Consider the following 18,300-nt stretch of genomic DNA (forward strand, 5'->3'; position numbering starts at 1 on the left):
GCCAGTCTGTTAATGGCCATCAGAGCTTTCTTGTGCAACAGCATCCATGCAGTGTGGACACCCTCTTGAGCAAAAGCACATCGCTTTTGCGATGCACTTTTGAGGTGTGGATGCACTTTTTGCACAAAAAGTTTTTGCAGAAGATCTCTTCTGCAAAATCCTTCTTGCGCAAAAACCCTGCAGTATAGACAAAGCCTCAGTGTTTGATGACCAAGGGGATAAACAAAAGGAATTTTTTTTTAAAAGTCCAAAAAAACCACAACTAAAAGATTTTCTCCAGTATGGGTCTGATTCAGCTCCTTGAAACTGATGAGAATTTTTCCAGTAGCTTTGAATCAGACCATTGTAGAATTGAAGTTGAAATTCTCAGGGACTGATGCCCCATGCTATTATGCCAGCTTTCCATCAGCATAAGTCCATTCAGGCCATATATTCTGGAATAACTGGTATGGGGGGCCTGGCTTCACGGCACTACAGCAATACAAACAATAAATAATAACACCAGCCAACATATAAACACAAAAGCATATCCTAAACAAAACAATGGAGTAATACAGGTTTTGTTCTGTCACTATAAAATGCTTATTTCAAAATTCTGAGCTCAGTATTAATAATATCATATAATGTTCACTGTGCCTGTTTTTCTCCTCGTTTACTGTCACCTTCATATATCTGTAGATAAACATGCTGGCTGTATCTAGACTGGCAAGTTTTTCTGCAAAAGCGGCTGCAAAAGCTGCAGAAGCTGTCTACACTGGCTGCTTGAATTTCCGCAAGAACACGGACGAGCTCGTGTAAGAAATCAGTGCTTCTTGCGGAAATACTGTGCTGCTCCCGTTCGGGCAAAACTCCTCGGGCAAATGGCAATCGGGGCTTTTTTGTGGAAAAGCGCGTCTAGATTGGCACAGACGCTTTTCTGCAAAAAGTGCTTTTGCGGAAAAGCATCCGTGCCAATCTAGACGCTCTTTTCCGCAAATGCTTTTAACGGAAAACTTTTCCGTTAAAAGCATTTGCGGAAAATCATGCCAGTCTAGATGTAGCCGCTAAGTGTAATGAGATCTACCAGCTTACTGTATTTCTGATTTACACGCAGAAAACTCAGTATATGTAACTTTTTTGTGCAATCTACACTATTTCAGTAGGCATATATTTGTTTTTAACAATACAAGATTGGGGTGTGCACATTTTGGCTTGAAGCTCTATAATCCATATATATAGTGTGATTTAAATCAGTGCCCACAATTGTCATCCTAATTACTTGTGCTCTTGAGCAAAACAGGACATAATTATTGAAATTATAAAAACATTTTCAAATATTTCAGGGAGGTTTTTTCCTCCTGTTTACAATCACTTTGAGTATGAATCAGGTTTAAATCAGATGCATTCCACTTATTCAAAAAATAAGAAGGCTTACAGGGATGAAAGTCTGCCTGATGCCTATTGGCACTATTCCTTTTGGGTTTATTTCAAAGGTTTGAATAATGAGTAGCTAAACGGTTAGCCTAACATTCAATGCAAAGAAAACAAAGAAGAAACAAATTCTGTGCTACGAATTACAAGTGCTAGAACAGTCTACCACCTATGACAAACTAAGTATCTGTAACCTGGAGTGATAAAATGTTAAGTCAGCTTACAATGATGTTAGAAATACAAAGATAAAAATTTCTTAATCAAAACGAAGGAATAGAGTCTCTAAAAATATATGCCAATTATTGCAGAGCAGCCTTTTAAAGTCTTTCAAGCTTTTAAAGATTATTCAAAGCACTTGAAATGGGCTTCAATCTAATGCCTCATTTCATTGCATTAAACAGCCTAGTTAATAAAGAATCAATATATTCAAAGGGCAAGGTTATCTTTTGTCTATAAGGGGTGGTGTCATTCTGAACCTTTTATAGTTCAAATGCTGAAAAAGACCTCATGAAATCCATACTCATCAAGTGGGTCAACTAGAGCAATAAAAAGGCCCCTGAAAGAATGGCTGCCCTCCTTTAAAACAACTGTAAGTCTTATCTACCTCGCATAGTGCTCCCAAATAATCAGTCAGAAAATGTCAATTTCTCATCAAGACAAGAGGCCCCAATGATATTTTTTTCCAGAGAATACATACAATTAAGAGAATGCAGAAAGGCACCATCAGTGATTTGTAGCTTATTATGTCACCAGCAAGCTGCGATCTAGCTCTAAGCAGATAATAAGGGTTGTTGATAACTAAAGTGTCAATATGCCAAAGAACGATTTTTGAATGTAAGCCCTTGTGCTTTTTTACCTCCCCTTGCTGATCAGAGGGCCTGATAACAGTACATCTGCCAACCGACACCACATGTTGTACCTCACAATTAATGCAATGAATAAATAGCACAAAAGAGTTTGGATTCTTTATACTCTTTGAGACAATTCCCTGTTTTACCCTTCAAGGATTTCTTTTATGTTTGAATAAGGTTGCTTTTAATGAAATTTAAACTCATCAGAGGAAATCAAAAACCTCAAATCAGATTACAAATTGATTTTTTGGTCACTTGTCATTATACAATGTTCTGCCATAAGTTTTACGGGGGGGGGGGGCGGGGGAGGAGGGAGGCGGGAGAAGAGAGACAAGGAACCAGACTCTTGAATCAGAGTATGCAAACAATCTTTAAAATGAATATACTAAGAAAGCATGTAAACACAGTCCCAGAAACAATTAAAAGTTTGAAAAAGTTGGTTTGTGAAAACAATTTTAAAAAAGAAAAGGTACTTTATTGTTTTTACTAATAAAATTCACCAAATAACATATTATTCAAGAATTCAGGCACATACTATAACATAAGTCAGAATTTATTCCTTTGTATAATGTCTATTTTCTCATTCATATTTTAAGTACTATATTTTGTATAAGAAATTCAATTGATCACATTCCATATCTAAGAGTTAAGTCAAAACAATTGTGTGGCAAATCTAATGCCTCATTACATTCACAGTGTTGCTATTCTGACATGGCCAGCTGAAATACTAAAACAGCACTGCATACCATATCTGGAAGTTGTTTTGACTGATTCCATGAAAATATTTGTTGGATACTTATTCCATGAAAATATTTGCAAATAGTTTCATTATATTATTTTTACTTTTTGTTTATGTGACTTTGAATATTGTAAGGGCATCTTGTAAATCAGTTATAGGATTTACATGGTCACATACTGCTATCTGGGTATGGTGTCTACAAATGTGTAGAAGAATTTCAAATACAAGTTGTGAAATTCAAAATACGCTTTCAAATACGTGAGACTTAGCTGACAATCTTTAAAAAGCAGATTTTCTTGAAACAGTTTAAGAAGTTGGCTGTCTGCATTTCTATGTATTTCTTAGCAAAAAAAACAAAACAACAACTAGACTGACAATTGGATGCCTGGCTAAATTTTGTCAAGGCTAATCATTCAAACAAAATGAAAATAGTCACTATGGCAGATAGAATACATATTCTTGTCAAAATCCTTAATACAAACTTAAAAGTTAAAACACTATTGTATAAGACTAACACAGTTCTGTGAAATACAGTGGGCAATTTTAAACATTGTTCTGTTTCCATGACTAATTGCAGAGGAAAAAAAAACACAAAAGAAAAAAAATGTAAAACACACAAAAAATCTAAATAAAGTAGTATTTTATGCAATCTTGTCTCTTTTATTGGTGTGCTGGGGTAAATATATTGAGGAGATGGGAAGGAAGAATATCAGTTGCTCTTGGGCCTTGCTTGGTTTAGTACAGTGGAGTACAGCATGAAGGGATGCATATCTATGGGGATAGATTTGGTATGTGTGAGTGGGAAGGCAGGGGGGATGGACAAGCTCCTAGTATCTATCCAAAAGCAATTCTCAGATTTTCCTGAAGTGCTCATCTCTGGTCAGGTTCTAAGGTAGGTTTTAATTCCCTCCATTCTTACTTGGAACCACTTTCACAGCTATCTCCATGGCACTGTTGTCCCAAATAACGCTAGCCTGAGAGGCTGAGGAAATAAGCGGTGAGGACTTCTCTATGGTATGTAATACAATCAAGCATCCCAAAACAACTTTCAATCGTATAAAAAGTGGAAAATTGATCAAATTACAAAGGATGAATATAAGCAAACAATGCAATTATGCAGGTGCAAGTTTAGAAAGGCAAAGGCACAAAACGAGCTCAATCTAGCTAAAGACATAAACAGTAACAAGAAGACAATCTACAAATATATTAGAAGCTAGAGGAAGACCAAGTACAGGATAGGCCCATTGTTGATGGTGACAGGACGCCTAACATGGTGAATGCTAGTGGAAATGGTGTAGGTTTAGAAGTTAAAATAAAAAAAGAACAAGTTAAAAAGTACTAAGAAAAGTCACCTGGGCCTAATGAAATGCACTCTGGAGTACTCAAGGGCTGTGTCTAGACTGCATTCCTTTTCCGTTAAAGGGATGCAAATTAGACATATCGCAATTGCAAATGAAGTGGGGATTTAAATCCCACCTGCTTCATTAGCATAAACATGGCTGCCGCTTTTTTCCAGCTCGGGGCTTTGCCAGAAAAAAGCGCCAGTCTAGAAGCGGATCTTTTGGAAAATAAAGCCTTTTCCGAAAGATCCCTTATCCCTCATATGTCTAATTTGCATCCCTTTTATGGAAAAGGGATGCAGTCTAGACACAGCCAAGGAGCTGATGTAGGAGGCATCTGAGCCTATAGGTATCATCTTTGAAAAGTCATGGAAGACAGGAGAGATTCGAGAAGATTGGAAAAGGGCAAATATAATGCCAATCTATAAAAAGAGAAATAAGAACAACCCAGGAAACTTCAGACCAGTCAGTTTAACTTCCGTGATAGGTAACAGCCAGCATGGACATATAAAGAACAAATTATGTCAAACCAATCCAATAGCTTTCTTTGATAGGATAATAAGTCTTACGGATAAGGGAGAAGTGGTAGATGTAGTATGCCTAGATTTTAGTAAAGCATTTCATATAGTCTTGCATGACTGGCTTATCAATAAACTAGGGAAATACAACCTGGATGGGGCTAATATAAGGTGGGTGCATAACTGGATGATTAACTGTTCTCATAAAGTAGTTATTAAGAGTTCACAATCATGTTGGAAGGACATAACAAGTGGGGTTCCTCAATGGTCTGTTTTGGGACTCGTTCTGTTAAATAGCTTCATCAATGATTTAGATGATGGTGTAGAGTGTACGCTTATTAAGTTTGCAGATGATACCAAACTGGGAGAGGTTGCAAGTACTTTGGAGGATAGGGTCATAATTCAAAATGATACGGACAAACTAAAGAAATGGTCTGATGTAAACAGGATAAAGGTTAATAAGAACAAATGCAAAGTACTCCACTTAGGAAGGAACAATCAGTTTCACATATAGGGTGTGTCTACACTGGCATGAATTTCCGGAACTGCTTAAAACGGAATACTATTTTTCTGGAAAAGCATCTGTGGCCAATGTAGATGCGCTTTTCCGGAAAAGAGCCCCGATCGCCATTTTCGCAATTGGGGCTTTTTTCTGGAAAAGACTACTGGGCTGTCCACACTGGCCCTTTTCCGGAACAGTGTTCCGGAATAAGGACTTATGCCCGAGCGGGAGCAGAATAGTTTTTCCGGAATAGCAGCTGATTTTGTACAGTAGAGCATCGTTGCTTTTCCGGAAATTCAAGGGCCAGTGTAGACAGCTCGCAGCTTATTCTGGAAAAGCGGCTGATTTTCTGGAATAAGTGGCCCAGTGTAGACACAGCCATACAGAATGGAAAGTGACGCTCTAGGAAGGAATACTGCTGAAAGGGATCTAGGAATCATAGTGGACCACAAGCTAAATATGACTCAACCATGTGACACTGTTGCAAAAAAAGCAAACATGATTCTGGGATGCATTAACAGGAGTGTTGTGAGCAAGACATGAGAAGTCATTCTTCTGCTTTACTTTGCGCTGATTATGCCTCAGCTGGACTATTGTGTCCATTTCTGGGTGCCACAATTCAAGAAACATGTGGAGAAACTGGAGAAGGTCAAGAGAAGAGCAACAAAAATGATTAAAGGTCTAGAAAACATGACCTATAACGGAAGACTGAAATAACTGGGTTTGTTTAGTTTAGAAAAGAGAAGATTGAGGGGGGAACATGATAGCAGTTTTCAGGTATCTAAGAGGGGGTCAAAGGGAAGAAGGGGTGAAATTGTTAGGACAAGAAGCAATGGGCTAAACTTGCAGCCTGGGAGATTTAGGTTGTACATTAGGAAAAACTTCCAAACTGTCAGGGTGGTTTAAAACTGGAATAAATTACCTTGGGAGATTGTGGAATCTCTATCACTGGAGATATTTAAGAGCCGGTTGGATAGACATCTGTCAGGGATGATCTAGATGGTGCTTGGTTCTGCTGTGAGGGCAGGGGACTGGACTTGATGATCTCTCAAGGTCCCTTCCAGTTCTAGTGTTCTATGATTCAATGATCCTTTCTAATTGCTTGTCTCTGGCCTTTGCTGTTACTATCTTGAGATAGAAAAAAAGCAATTGCTGCAGTGCTTGCTTTGTAGGCACTGCAGTATTATTTTTAAAAAGTCCACATAATAAGAATAGTATTTGAATAAAAATACTTTTTTTCAAGTGTGCCATTTTACAAGCTCACTCTAACAGCACAACCTGGCCACTCGCTGTCATCCACAACTGTTTGCCATAAAATGAATGCACTATTCATATGAAGTGTTCATGCTAATTTCCTTCTAAGAGATATAAATAACAAACAAAAGGAGAACAATGTCCCCTACAGATCATGGAAAAGTTTCATAAAATGTATATTAATTAGTCCAGAAAAAATAAAATATTGATCGATGCCATTTCCATACTAATCTATTAGCAAATGAATGAGAGAATCAATATTTTAAAGTATGGATTTACACCAAATAAAACAAAAGTACAGAGGATACACATAGGCTATGTCTACACTGGCGTGATCTTGCGCAAAAACTTTTGCGGAAGAGTTCTTCTGCAAAATCTCTTCCAGAAGAGAACGTCTACACTGGCATGTGCTTGTGTGCAAGAGATGTGCTTTTGCGCAAGAGCATCCATGCCAGTGTAGATGCTCTCTTGCGCAAGAAAGCTCTGATGACCATTTTAACCATAGGGCTTACTTGAGCAAGAAATTCATGTTGCCTGTCCACACTGGCCTCTTACGCAAGAACAGTTGTGCAAAAGGGCTTATTCCTGAGTGGGAGCATCAGAGTTCTGGCTCAAGAAGCACTGCTTTCATACATTAGAACATCAGTTTACTTGCGCAAGAACATGCGGCCAGTGTAGACAGGCAACAAGTTTTTGCGCAAGAGTGGCCACTTGTGCACAAGATCGCGCCAGTGTAGACACAGCCATACTGTGTCACTTATGTGAAATGTTTACCTTCCCCATCAACTTCTTTCTCTGAACATTGAAAGAATCCAGTAATCAAAACTGATAATATCAAAATATAATGATCAGGATATCCCCAAACCAACTAAATTCTCCTCTCTTAACCCACCCCCTCAGAAATGAGTTGCATGTGATTAATAGACTTGGGTTCTGTATGATCAAGGGAAGACTAATTCCAGAGTTTAGAACCATCTACTATAATCACTGCTTCAAACCCTCATATGAACAAATCCAATTGATTTCAACAGATAGATTAACAGTATGAAGAGAGCAATGATTGCTAAAACACTCAAGGCCAAAACTATAAAAAAGTAAATGAAGACAGAACTTCTAATTACATCTGAAACAAACGGGAAGTCATTGCTATCTCTGTGTTCTGTATGTGAAAAATTTCTAAACATAAACTAAGCTGAAGGAGACAAAGTGAGGGATAATAGAACCAATATCTGCATCTGAAAGGAAATGTTGCCATATCTGAGCCAAGGAAAGATGGGAAAAGGTTCATTGGCTACCGTTGCTGCCTAGAGCTCTGGATACAGGAAGATCTTCCCATAAGTGTCATCTTAGTAACAAAAGATAGAACACCAGTTTAGCTGAACAAACAGATATGTCCTCCACTATTTCCTCTGATTATTTCCAGCAACCCACCAACATCACCACAGGCAGATCCACAACTAGCTGGCTCTTGATCAAACCTTATTCTCAACCAAACTCCGGGAAAGATGGATAATGACCACAACCAACTGATGAAATGGTGACTAAGGTGAGTGTCACCAGAAATCAATGACCATGCCAACCCATTTCCACAGTATCTCCTCATCTCTCTCACATACACACTGCCCCGGGGAAAGGGACAACATGGAACTCTGCATGAGCCCACATGAGAAATCCCATCACCTAGTACTCATCTTTGACAAAGTAACAGACAATCAGTTTATTAGAAGACGTTGAAAGTGAAAGAAATTTGAAGATGAAAATGCAAATTAGTTGGCAGTAGAGAGACACCGGATGCCACAAACATATGTGAAGATAATCAGCTCCCAACCAAGAAAGCAGGAAACTACAAAGCAAGGGCAGCTCGTGCAGGACCAGGAAGGCAGCTGGAACAAAGTGCTGAAAAAACGGCAGCATGGCTCTGTGGGGCCATCTCATGCCCAGAGTACATGCCCAGAGTACAACAAACAAATGAAACTCTAAAAACAATTTTTCCTGTTCTTTCTAAAGACAACAAAGAATAAGTTATCAAGTACTCTGTGTTCCATAGAACTTCATGTAAACTAGAGCACCCTGAGAAAAGAGGGCAGTATTTACTGGTGTAGCTGTGGCTGGGTGGAGGTGTGGGGTGGGGACAGTGAATGGAAAAATAATCTGTGAAATTACCATTGTGAAAAATGAAAAAATTATATGTTACAAACTTTTTTTAAAATGAAGATACCAGCTGGTTAGACTAGTTTCATTTTTATCAAGAGGGCTTGTAGTTTTCCAGTTCATGGAGATACTGCATACAGCTCCAACGACAAATGGCCTGGTAGCACTTTATAGACTAACAAAACATTTAGATGGTATCATGAGCTTTCATGGGCACAGCCCACTTCTTCAGATGACTGGAGTTCAGATGAGTTCTACTTGTTTTGTTAGTCTATAAAGTGCTACCAGACTATTTGTTGTTTTTTATGTTTATCCTGTACGGGCTAACTTGGCTACCCCCGAAGCTTCCGATACAAAGAATGATGCAGTTAAACACATTTATTAAATCAATGTTTAAAGATGTGTTAAAATGTATCAAAATGAGAAGTTGCTAGTGCCACAGAGGCTAAGGAGATAGTGCTTTATGCTGTCACTAAATTTCTGAATTTGGATATTTTCCAAGTACACAGTGATATCTTATGTTGAGTCTGTCCATTCTGAGCTATAATCAAATAGTGATTCAGTACTAATAATATCAGATCTCACACAAATGCTAAATTCACTAAAGATGACTTATACAACAGGAAGGAAATGTTATACTATAGCTTTCAGGAATTTCTACCTTTGTTGTAGCCTCTTGTGATTTCCACCATTCTCTTAAGGCAAAAATCCATAAAAATAGCTTAGAGAATAACAAGCAACTGAATGCCGATGTGAGAGCAAAGTGGGAGGAGAGTCAAAAGGGGGAAGTGGAATTTATAAAATAAAGGTGATTTTCGTTTAATGGAAATATACCATATGTGGAACTAATTGAGCACAACTCTCACATTCACATTTATATATTTGCATTAGTAAACTTGGATTTAATACTTCGTTATATGAAACAGTTCTGAAATTCCATTTTAGACAGTATATCCTATTTAAAGAGCATTGTCCACTTTACTTCTATTATGGCAGTGCATAGAGACCCCCCAGAAGATTACTGCTCCATTGTGGTAGCCTCTATACCAGGGGTGGGCAAAAGGGCCTCCGCAGGCTGGATCCGGCCCACCAAAAAGGTGGATCCGGCCTGTGGAGGCCCTGCTGCTCTCCTGCCCCCAGGCCAATTAGGACATGGAAGCGGGGGAGCACCCAAAGCCTCCTTCCATCCTGCCAGGAGCAGTGTCTCGCGCTGCTTGCAGGGCGGGACGGGGAGAGGAAAGCAAAGGAGGCTTTGCACGCTCCTTTCCTTTCCTGTTTAGACCTCACCCCTTCTAGGGTGGCCCGGGGCTACTTCAAAAATTTTTGAAGTGGCCCCCAGGCAAAAATTATTGCCCACCCGTGCTCTTTGTACACACTTAGTAAAAGTCAGTCCCTGACCCAAAGAATCTAAAAGCTGAATAGAAAAGACAGAAAAAGATTGAGAGAAATGGTATTAGTATCCCTATTTTCAGATAGGGGAACTGAGGGACAGGATAGTTTAGGTGACTTACCTAAGGTAACAAAGGATGTCTGTGACAGAGCCAGAAAGTGAGCCCAGATCTTCTGAGTTCTTGTTCGTTGCTTTACTAGCCAGTCCTTTCTTCCTTTCATCTTTACTAAACAATTCTAGTTCAGTGCTCTGTAAGAAATACCATATTATACCAAGCAGAATTAGTTTTCAATTTCAAATTTCTAATTCCATTGCTTGTTTACACCAGGGATTGAGGACATGCACTAAAGTACTACGAATAGACAGAGCCACACATCACTCTGCACAGACACTTGCTGGACAGTCGTAAGTGACATTAACTGAGTTATGAAGGTGCTCAATCCAGCTTTTCTTGGACAAGGTGAATTATAACAGCACAAGTAGTGTGGATAGAAAGGTTGCATAAGCAAAAAATAAAAAATGAAGTCCTTCATAAAGATTTAATTCCTTCTCTTGCCTAGGTTCAGATTTCATATACCATATGGCCACCCCATGCCTAATATCTTGTGTACTTTTTCATATGCAGTCGTGACAGGTTGGGTGCCTGTGGAGAGATGTACAAATAGGGTATAGTCGAATGGAAGTTGGGTGGAGTGGTTTTTGTGGGGAGGGGAAGATGGTTATAAAACCAGAGTAGCAAGAGGAGTGATATGAGCTCGACCAAATGCTAGAGAAGGATGAAAAGAAAATTTTCAAAATCCAACCATAATCCTAAATATATGCATTATTTAAACAGCAATGTAGAATAGTGGATTAAAGTCACATCGGTCTAACTGGGCTCAAATCCTAAGTGAAAATGAATGTGGTGGTCTCCACTTAATCTGTAGGGGATAGAGGTCCACATCAGAGAACCATGACACTTCTAATCACAGGTATAATTATTGACCACACTATTAGAGGTTACCATCCATTTAAAATAATTTAACAGGCATAATTAAAAAAGAAAAACAGGAACAGAGGTACTGCTGAAAAAATTATTTAGGGCAAAACTTAGTTTCATCACAGCCAAAAACTCAGTCCTGAATTCCTGCTTGCAGAACTCACACTGATGGCACATATGTGTAAGCAGCGGAAGATCAAGGTCATAAAACAACACCATAGCTGAGTTTGCAACCGGACTGTGTGGGAAGCAGGGTTAGGAGAAAAAGGGAGACAAATGAGACTAGATTTTCATGCCATAGAAAATTGTATAGTGATTGGAGATTTTTCATAGGATCTCCAGAAGGTCATGTCTTGATGTTCCCGGTAGCATGCCAGGAGTGTGATGGCCGAGCCAAGTGCTATAGGCACATCAGCTGTTAAAGCTCTAGCGGCCCTAATGCAGTGGTGAGAAACCTGTGGCCCATCGGGGTTCTATGTGAAGCCCACGAGACATTTTGTTTACTGTTGCCAACACGCAGGTTTCCCAGATTCTGCTGGTTTCCATTTGCATATTCCTCCCCACCCCACTGATATTACTGAAGTGACATGCATATAAAGCAAGAGCAAGTGAAGTGAGGTGTATGCTGTTTGCAGGCAACTGAGATGAAGGGGCCACTCATGCAGCCCAATTATTAGCCTAGGTGGCCCATTACTGCCCTAATGTGATGCATCACAATACACTCACCCACCATCTTACTTTTAACCCAGTGTTCCACCAGGCCTCTGTGCCCCACTTCTCTAAGCTACCTTACTAAGTGTCACAGGATCCTTTTCTGCAGATAACCTACCACATCACACTCCCCAGCAAGATAAGAAAATGAACAACAGAGTCCTCCCCAGCAGACTGACCATCCTGCCTCCTGCTGACCCATCATTGCTCAGCCAGTTCATCACAATACGCAGCACACTCTGCTTGCTGAAGAAACAGAATGAGATTGTCTTCATTGGGGGAGATAAATGGAGGGAACCTACTATTGAATTCTACAGAAGCTGAACTAGACCAACAATACCACAATCCTCTTTATAAGATAGACAAATTTTCTTTTAAAAAAAAGAACAGCTTAAACCTGGGTGGAGTGAGACATAAAAGATTCTGTGATTTTACCTTTTCTTACAGGAGGGTATGCTGCTGAGAGACTGAAGACCTGTTCAACATCTATATTTCTCATTAAACTCTGTTTCCTTTTTGGTCCACAATGGCATGTCTGCATGACTTAGGGACCGTCTACTTGTTCAAGTGATATTACCACATTATTTCCCAAATCAGTCTGAGCTCCCAAAAAGCTGTCATTGCAATTTGAATGTTATTACACAGAATGTTTCTTGTTCGGTTTATGTTACAACTGAGTGAAAATCAAGGCTACCACAGTAGGTCAGCAAACCCAAGAATATGATAGACAGATGAGAATTACTCTCAGTATCTCCTCCTTCCACCACTTGTATTCAGCATGAAGTACTAGTACCAGGAGATGGGAATAAAAGAAGACTGAGTCAGACAAGAGTTTTAATTAAATAGTAGTACTACTGTAAACATGCTTGTATTTGTCAGTTTGTATTCTGTTCTTTTGTAATACACAGAAGGGAGATTACAGATACGACAGACAACATCTTATCAAATGCTTTACAACATTTTAATGCTATTTTTGTTTCTGCTAACCTGTACATTTGTGGTTTTCAGTAGATGTCATGTGTAGTCAATATGGATGGGAAAACCTTAAAAGGCTGTAAGTTCTGTAGTATCCTGGAACCTTTTAAAAAGTTCTGTTTATCAAAACATAAAAAGAAATGAACATTGTTTTTCATGGGGAAATCACTCATAAGGCTTTTAGTTTTCAGTTTTAAACCAATATTTACTGGGAAAAGTCTGCTGATATAAAGTTGCAGGCTCACCACTTAATGTAGGTTTAGGCTGAGCCCTCCTTTTTCAGCTGTTATACTACTCCTGATCTGCACTTCCTCTAATGGTAACCTTTCTAATACTCCTAATCAATTCCCCACTGAGGAGGGAACTAGCCTGACACTGAAAAAACACAGGTTCATAGCAGGACTTTAAAAGACAAATAATGCCCAGAAAACACTCAATGGTATGGCAAACATGTCAAAAAAGCCTGGCTTCAGTAACTGGCAGATGTCAAAACATAGAAATTATAATTACTCTAAAAATAATAAACATGTATGAGTGCTATCCTGTAAACAGATCGTTTTACATTTTGTATTGTGAAAAAATATGGATAATTAAAAACATGTTCATAGCCACTGATCCTTTGCCTAAATGGTTCCTTGAAAGGTCTGGTTTTGGTCTTGCCTATACCTGTGACTGACATCAATGGAGTTACACGGGCAGACTGGTCCAATCATTCCACCTCAAGACAGAGAATAGAGGTCCTGATGGGATCTTCCTCTCTTCTCCTCACAGATATCCTCCGGGATTTTTCTGGTAGCATTTTCGCCACAGAATTAGCTGTAGGTCTGTCCCCGAAGTTTGGGTTATCTTGTGAGGTCTACAGAAGGGCGGGGTCAGCAGTGAGAAAGCCCTTTGCCTCTACAATATCTAACATCGCTGATAATGTGGAGACATGTTCTCTCCCGATGGTAACTGTGCATGAGCTACCTCTTTGTGTGAGCTGGAAGTTATTCCAGAATTGGGAACTGCCCAGCAAAGATAATGCATCCTATGGAGGTGTGGTCACTGATTACCTTTTCAATGTCCTCTTGTGGACAGAGGTCAATTTATCGCACCATGCCTCTGTCCCTGTCATCTCTTCAGGGACCCTTTAAATATTCATATTATACAAAGTAATCCATAGAGTTCTCAGAAGGGATCCCATTTATTTACTCCCTAGGTGCACACTGGCCCTCCAAGCTCCAAACCCCAGATAGCTCATGGACTGCTGGACAGAGACAAACACAAAATCTTTCAGAACAAAATACAAACTCGTGTAGTCTTCAACCAAGCTTCAGCTGGCCACAGAGTCCCTGAGGGTCTAACTGTCAGTCTCTTCCCTGGGCCTGGTGTCTCCCAGGTCTTCTTGCCTAAAGATCTTCCTTTTGCTTTTTGCACTTTTCCCATGCAGATTTTGTGCCCTACAGAAGTGTTCTTGCTCCCCACAGCTCCAGTTCCAGTTTCCTGAGCTTCACATTTTCTCTTTTTACTCTGGTATTACCTGATTCAATGCAGGTGTGGTTTGTCCTATAGTCAGTGTTTGCTTAGCCACAGGGCTCTCCAGCCTCTTGGGGCAAGTCCCCTGGTTATACTTTACAATCTTCCCCATCACAGGGCAAATCTTTCATTCTTTATTTAAAATTCATCTATGCTTTTTACTTTGTGATGGTGAGGTTTGAGCTCTAACCAGTCTCAAGCTCAGTAGCCACAGTGAGCAGGCCATCTCTTTCTTCTACAGTGACCTAATGCTCCTCAGTTGCTTGTCCCCTGCTCTCAAGGCCAGGTGCCTGGTTGTCCATTTCTTCTGGTATTTCTCCTTCTGTTGAATGTTAATTGATTCATCAGCTGTAGGAGGCACTCCCATAATGGGAGCATCAGTGCTCGTGCTCCTGCATGTGTTGATGTTGTCCTGCCCTGCATACAGAATTCCCATGACCTGGTCAGACCTTTCCCAGGCTAGTTTTCTCTTCAAAGCTGTGGCCTTTTTTGGCACCCCTAGATCCATCTGTTCACCAGCACTAGAAACAACTCTGACCATTACTACTCAGCTTATTCTTTTTGCCTGTGGCCCTAAGGACTGACCTATTTCTGAGCTGACACAAGCAATGATTCCTTGTTTTAATTCTCTCTCCCATAAGAAAGGTTCATCCCATAGGCCCGGAGTTTCAGGAAACCATTAGTCCCTTCCCAAGCCAATACCAGCATTATTCTCTTCCAGACTTCTAGTGGACAGCTTCCTGCTCTCCACAGGTCTTTCTCTACCCTGAAAAAGTAGCTCATATTCCACTTCTTTCTGTCCCCACTAGGCCTAGCTTCTACCCAACAGTTCTAATGAAGCCTGCTCTACAAGCCCTAGAATTCTACTTATCTGAAGGCATGCTAGATAACAGGTAAGAGCCAGGACATGAAACTTCTTACAAAGACAGGTTACTCTGTAACACAGGCTAATGTATTGCCAATATTTTTCTTATGGAAAAAAATTCAGTATTTCCTAAAACCCATAGTTGGACACCCCAGTCTAGCCCATCTTTTATGCTTTATGGCTGAGTGACAACACGCCAAGAGTCTGATAATATCCCAGCAAAATATAGTCTTATTTCTCCTAATGGCTCAAAATTTCATAAGCATGGCAAGTTAGCATACACTACTAAATTCTGCTCTCAGTTATACTGCTGTAAATCATGTGTAACTCAGGGAAGAACAACATTATTGAATGCAAAATTTGGCCAGAACCATTCATTAGAGATTGCAATGCTTAACTGTAACAAAAGACTGTCACTTCAATAAGGCTTTTTAATTTTTTTAAATAATTTAACTAATCAATCAATGTATATTTATGAACAATGCATGATCTGTGCTGCTCTAAAATATTAGGAAAATATCAATGCTGAATACGTGTATGTGTTGGGGAAGGGTGGTAATTTTAGGATGGTTTTATCTAACAAGAATCAATATTTAAGATTATGTAATGTTCATACCAATTTGCTGCAGCTGCCAAACCAAGGACAAGGACTGAGTAATTTATAATGTAAGGACTCTACTTTCTGAGTGGAAAATAAAGATTTAAGCTCTTTATCCTGTGCTGAACTTTTCTCCTACATTCTTAATGGTAGCTGACAAATAAACCATCTATTTTGGTTTGTGTGAGCTGCTTGTACTTTGAACATTTCCTATACTAAGTTCAAATATAAGACACAACAGAAAGAACAATTTTAGATGCTATGACAAACATTTGGGCATTCACAACTGAGCTTCTTCTAGGTCAAATTAACATTGTTTCTGTCAGCAATTTCAATTTTTGTTTTCCCTTAATAAAAATCTTGTCTTACATTCTTCTACCATCTTGATCAAAAGAGAAAGCCTTTTTATTGTCAGACTCTAATGGCTATGCTGTCCCATATTTTTAATGTGAAGATTAAATATTTATAAATTTGAAGTCAATAATACCTCCTAACTAGTATCTACAAAAGCTACACATTATGTAGCCAATGTTCACTTAAATGGAACCAAAGGTCAAAAGCTCAAATAATGAAAGTACAACAGTGGTTAGAGAGTATATCTGTTGTCATTCTTATTAGGACAATATTGTTTCACTGGGGTATGTTTATATTTGGAAGTAAAATTCCACTGATCTAAACTTTTCTTTTGTTGCTTTGAATTTGGATCCTGCAGTGATGGATGGGTTAAATAGATGAATGCTTCACAAAGCCACAAGTATGCTGAAGCTACTTCCCCTTGACAATACAATATAATTTCCTAGGAAAAGATATTTATTAGTACAACAATTGTTGGCCCTAATTCTGGCTTCTTGTATTTTGGTTATACCTTAGTTTAACTCCAGTGACTTGACTTTGCAGATTTACACTACACATTTACACAGAATAAGTGAGATCATAATTTGGCCCATTCTCTAAAGACAATAGTACAATTTTAAAATGAATTAAATATGAGTAATTTCTGTAGTTCACCTTTGACTCAGACCCAGTGAAAAGGCAGACAATATAATAATTTTGTTTAAACAGGACACAACTTTATTGATAGAACTCTACTAAAACTATCTGGCAAAGGTAGTCCAGCATAGGTCCACCCTACTTTAATTAGCCACCAGTAAGGATGTTAAATTGCAGTTAATTTACCAGTTGAGTAGTCGATGGAGTTTCCATCCATTACTCGACTAGTCGATAGGCACTTCTGCTTTCCTCCTGTGAAATGTACAGAGCCCCAGAGGGGCTGCATGTGGTGTGCCTGCCTTGAAATGTACAAGAGTCCCTAGCGGAGGCTCTTGTGCATTTCAAAGTGCCAGCACAGCATGGAGCCTGGGGTCAATGGGAGAATCTGAGTCCCCCACTAACCCTGGGCTCCATGCTGTGCTGCCAATTTGAAAAGCTGCACATTTCAGCGGAATCCGGCATTTCAGTGGAACCTGATCCCGGGCTCACCTGCGAGGCACTGCCCCTTTGAATGCTGCCTTGCTGTCCTTTGAAGTACCCCCTTTTCTCTCCCCTTTGCTGACTATCTGATAGAGGCAGCAAGGGGGGTGGGGGAAGCGACTAGTTGACTGGTCGACTGACTATCTGATAAGCATTTCTTTAACATCCTTAACCACCAGGTCAACCCGGGTGCAGGGGGGAGATGGTCAATAATCTTCACATATTGTCCCATCTACAGGAGATGTCCTACCGATTCCTGATCCTCTGCTGAGATTATCCAGGGTCTGAGATTATCCAGGGTCCAGATTATCCTTTGAACCGAGTTGGACCCAGACACAGTTACAACAAATCAATATTAATACAAACCTCCAGGGTGATGAGACGAGATAGAGGAATAAAACCGTGAACTCAGACTAACTGGAATAAAATTCCTCCAGTGCTCCTGTAAAGCTTAATGTCCCCAGTGTAGCAAGAGACCTAATCCAAAAGAGGTAAGGGAGAGGTCATAGGACAACAAATGGCATCCACAAGAAGGAAGGGGGCTTGTCTGCCCTACATTAGCCATGACGTTGATAAAGCACTCTCCACGACTCAGACCAAGCTCACTACCCCACTATTTTAAGCTCTCCCAGCATAAGCAGAGGTGATGCTCTGGGAAAAGGGAACTCCTTCAAAGAACTTGCTAGCACTACACTGCTAGAGAAAGGTGGGGAGGCTACCAGTGGGAGAAGTGGTAGAGATAAACATTCAGTTTTCAGAATTGAGAGAGGTAACTAGTGGTGACCCGGGGGGGGGGGGGGGATGACTGTACTGGGACCAATCCTTATACAATATATTCATAAATGATTTGGAGAAAGAGGTAAACAGTGTAGTGGTAAAATTTGCAGATGATACAAAATTGCTCAAGGTAGTTAAGTCTGCAGCAGATTGCAAAGAGCTTCAAAAAGTAACTTGCAAAGAGCTTCAAAATTTTTTTAAACAACTAGCATTATCATCCAAAGCCCAATATTTGGTGGTGATGGGGGACTTCAA

The 18,300-nt window shown here is 39.7% G+C and overlaps 1 long non-coding RNA gene across 1 annotated transcript in view; it reads right to left on the reverse strand.

Moving 5' to 3' along the window:
- The window catches only part of LOC142830426 (uncharacterized), a 22,831-nt gene extending 10,501 nt beyond the window's left edge, over positions 1-12,330 (reverse strand). The window contains exon 1 of the long non-coding RNA XR_012905656.2: positions 10,277-12,330. This is a non-coding gene — a long non-coding RNA (uncharacterized LOC142830426). The remainder of the gene's footprint in view (positions 1-10,276) is intronic.
- Positions 12,331-18,300: the final 5,970 nt, after the last annotated feature.

Source organism: Pelodiscus sinensis, chromosome 8 (genome assembly GCF_052426305.1).
Source record: "Pelodiscus sinensis isolate ZL-2025 chromosome 8, ASM5242630v1, whole genome shotgun sequence".
Classification (NCBI taxonomy): Eukaryota; Metazoa; Chordata; order Testudines; family Trionychidae; genus Pelodiscus; species Pelodiscus sinensis.